We start from the raw sequence: 4,725 nt of genomic DNA on the forward strand, positions 1-4,725 counted from the left end.
CAGAATAGAATGGAATAGAGTCTGAGTAGAATCCACTAGAACCCAGAATAGAATGGAATAGAGTCAGAGTAGAATCCACTAGAACCCAGAATAGAATAGAGTCAGAGTAGAATCCACTAGAACCCAGAATAGAATAGAGTCAGAGTAGAATCCACTAGAACCCAGAATAGAATAGAGTCAGAGTAGAATCCACTAGAACCCAGAATAGAATAGAGTCAGAGTAGAATCCACTAGAACCCAGAATAGAATAGAGTCAGAGTAGAATCCACTAGAACCCAGAATAGAATGGAGAGAGTAGAATCCAATAGAACCCAGAATGGAATAGAGTCAGAGTAGAATCCATAGAACCCAGAATGAATAGAGTCAGAGTAGAATCCACTAGAACCCAGAATAGAATGGAATAGAGTCAGAGTAGAATCCACTAGAACCCAGAATAGAATGGAATAGAGAATAGAGTCATAGTAGAATCCAATAGAACCCAGAATGGAATAGAGTCAGAGGAATAGAATAGAGTCAGAGTAGAATCCACTAGAACCCAGAATAGAATAGAGTCAGAGTAGAATCCACTAGAACCCAGAATAGAATAGAGTCAGAGTAGAATCCACTAGAACCCAGAATAGAATAGAGTCAGAGTAGAATCCACTAGAACCCAGAATAGAATAGAGTCAGAGTAGAATCCACTAGAACCCAGAATAGAATGGGAGTCAGAGTAGAATCCACTAGAACCCAGAATAGAATGGACTAGAGTCAGAGTAGAATCCACTAGAACCCAGAATAGAATGGAATAGAGTCAGAGTAGAATCCAATCCACTAGAACCCAGAATAGAATAGAGTCAGAGTAGAAATCCACTAGAACTAGAACCCAGAATAGAAGAATAGAGTCAGAGTAGAATCCACTAGAACCCAGAATAGAATGAAATAGAGTCAGAGTAGAATCCACTAGAACCCAGAATAGAACAGAATCAGAGTAAAATCCACTAGAACCCAGAATAGAATGGAATAGAGTCAGAGTAGAATCCACTAGAACCCAGAATAGAATAGAGTCAGAGTAGAATCCACTAGAACACAGAATAGAATGAAATAGAGTCAGAGTAGAATCCACTAGAACCCAGAATATAATGGAATAGAGTCATAGTAGAATCCAATAGAACCCAGAATAGAATGAAATAGAGTCAGAGTAGAATCCACTAGAACCCAGAATATAATGGAATAGAGTCATAGTAGAATCCAATAGAACCCGGAATAGAATAGAGTCAGAGTAGAATCCACTAGAACCCAGAATAGAATAGAGTCAGAGTAGAATCCACTAGAACCCAGAATAGAATGGAATAGAGTCAGAGTAGAATCCACTAGAACCCAGAATAGAATAGAGTCAGAGTAGAATCCACTAGAACCCAGAATAGAATAGAGTCAGAGTAGAATCCACTAGAACCCAGAATAGAATGGAATAGAGTCAGAGTAGAATCCACTAGAACCCAGAATAGAATAGAGTCAGAGTAGAATCCACTAGAACCCAGAATAGAATAGAGTCAGAGTAGAATCCACTAGAACCCAGAATAGAATGGAATAGAGTCAGAGTAGAATCCACTAGAACCCAGAATAGAATAGAGGAATAGAAGTCTAGAACACAGAATAGAATAGAGTCAGAGTAGAATCCACTAGAATATAATGGAATAGAGTCATAGTAGAATCCAATAGAACCCAGAATAGAATAGAGTCAGAGTAGAATCCACTAGAACCCAGAATAGAATGGAATAGAATAGAGTCAGAGTAGAATCCACTAGAACCCAGAATAGAATAGAGTCAGAGTAGAATCCACTAGAACCCAGAATAGAATAGAGTCAGAGTAGAATCCACTAGAACCCAGAATAGAATGGAATAGAGTCAGAGTAGAATCCACTAGAACCCAGAATAGAAGAGTCAGATAGAATCCACTAGAACCCAGAATAGAGTCAGAGTAGAATCCACTAGAACCCAGAATAGAATAGAGTCAGAGTAGAATCCACTAGAACACAGAATAGAATGGAATAGAGTCAGAGTAGAATCCACTAGAACCCAGAATAGAATGGAATAGAGTCAGAGTAGAATCCACTAGAACCCAGAATAGAATGGAATAGAGTCAGAGTAGAATCCACTAGAACCCAGAGATCAGATAATGGAATAGAGTCAGAGTAGAATCCAATAGAACCCAGAATAGAATAGAGTCAGAGTAGAATCCACTAGAACACAGAATAGAATGGAATAGAGTCAGAGTAGAATCCACTAGAACCCAGAATAGAATAGAGTCAGAGTAGAATCCACTAGAACCCAGAATAGAATAGAGTCAGAGTAGAATCCACTAGAACCCAGAATAGAATGGAATAGAGTCAGAGTAGAATCCACTAGAACCCAGAATAGAATAGAGTCAGAGTAGAATCCACTAGAACACAGAATAGAATAGAGTCAGAGTAGAATCCACTAGAACCCAGAATAGAATGGAATAGAGTCAGAGTAGAATCCACTAGAACCCAGAATATAATGGAATAGAGTCAGAGTAGAATCCACTAGAACCCAGAATAGAATGGAAGTTTTGTCATCTTTTAAAACACAACTGCCATCTGAGACAGGAGAAATACAATAAAGTTAGAATACCCCAGCAGAATATACTGTATTAGACCAGATGACTTTGTTATCTATCAAAACAACACTGTCTGAGACAGGAAACATATAATAGAATAGATTAAAACTGTACAACGTTTTTAATACTTTAATATATATTATAAACTGAGTGGTTTGAGCCATGAATTCTGATTAACTGAAAACCATGGTGTATCAGACCGTATAACCACGGGTATGACAAAACGTTTAGTTTTACTGCTCTAATTCCGTTGGTAACCAGATTATAATGGCAATAAGGCACCTCTGGGGTTTGTGATATGTGGCCAATATACATCGTGCCCTTAGCCGTGGTATATTGGCCATATATACTATGGCTAAGGGCTGTTTCCAGGCACTCCGCGTCGCATCGTGCCCTTAGCCGTGGTATATTGGCCATATATACTATGGCTAAGGGCTGTTTCCAGGCACTCCGCGTCGCATCGTGCCCTTAGCCGGTATATTGGCCATATATACTATGGCTAAGGGCTGTTTCCAGGCACTCCGCCGCATCGTGCCCTTAGCCGTGGTATATTGGCCATATATACTATGGCTAAGGGCTGTTTCCAGGCACTCCGCGTCGCATCGTGCCCTTAGCCGTGGTATATTGGCCATATATACCACGGCTAACGACTGTTTCCAGGCACTCCGCGTCGCATCGTGCCTTAGCCGTGGTATATTGGCCATATATACTACGGCTAATGGCTGTTTCAAGGCACTACGCGTCGCATCGTGCCCTTAGCCGTGGTATATTGGCCATATACACCGCGGCTAACAACTGTTTCAAGGCACTCCGCGTCGCATCGTGCCCTTAGCCGTGGTATATTGGCCATATACACCGCGGCTAACAACTGTTTCAAGGCACTCCGCGTCGCATCGTGCCCTTAGCCGTGGTATATTGGCCATATATACTACGGCTAACGACTGTTTCAAGGCACTCGCGCCGCATCGTGCCCTTAGCCGTGGTATATTGGCCATATACTACGGCTAACGACTGTTTCAAGGCACTCCGCGTCGCATCGTGCCCTTAACCGTGGTATATTGGCCATATATACTACGGCTAACGACTGTTTCAAGGCACTCCGCGTCGCATCGTGCCCTTAACCGTGGTATATTGGCCATATATACTACGGCTAACGACTGTTTCAAGGCACTCCGCGTCGCATCGTGCCCTTAGCCGTGGTATATTGGCCATATATACTATGGCTAAGGGCTGTTTCCAGGCACTCCGCGTCGCATCGTGCCCTTAACCGTGGTATATTGGCCATATATACTACGGCTAACGACTGTTTCCAGGCACTCCGCGTCGCATCGTGCCCTTAACCGTGGTATATTGGCCATATATACTACGGCTAAGGGCTGTGTTCAGGCACTCCGCGTCGCATCGTGCCCTTAGCCGTGGTATATTGGCCATATATACTACGGCTAACGACTGTTTCAAGGCACTCCGCGTCGCATCGTGCCCTTAGCCGTGGTATATTGGCCATATATACCAAAATGGACGGATGATTCTGGGGACTGTCACGACTCTCTTGATCAGGTCAGGTTACAAGAGACCCCAACCCTACAGATTATCCCTCAACCACAAGAGGAGAGAGCTGTGGGTCTGAAGACGTGGGGGGGTTTTATGACCCCTCACGCCCCTGGTAAATCTCAGGCCACAGACACATTCCTTTGTCCTGTTACTATGGAGAACCAGCCTCAGAACATTAAACATGAAATAAAGGGACTTTGGAACAATGGTTTCCGTCAGCCACAATGGTGGTCATGACGATAGATGGAATATGAAAATGTATGTCATTTTGTTCTGTTATTAAAGGTTAATAGATGACGTTATTACTAAAACATTGTCACACGAAGGGTTTTCCTAATATATATGTTTGATGTTTATACATTGTACGTTGTGTGGAAAATATCCAAATCAAAGAGAATGTTTTGGGGAAGATGTTAAGTTAGTTGTCTAAAATGGGATTTGAGAAAAACCTAACATTTGCCTCATTAACTTAGTACGCCCAGAGAATTGCCCTAAAGGTGGTTACGCCCACTGTGTGTGTGTGTGTGTGTGTGTGTGTGTGTGAGTGTGAGAGAGAG

Source organism: Oncorhynchus masou, unplaced genomic scaffold (genome assembly GCF_036934945.1).
Source record: "Oncorhynchus masou masou isolate Uvic2021 unplaced genomic scaffold, UVic_Omas_1.1 unplaced_scaffold_4146, whole genome shotgun sequence".
NCBI lineage: Eukaryota > Metazoa > Chordata > Actinopteri > Salmoniformes > Salmonidae > Oncorhynchus > Oncorhynchus masou.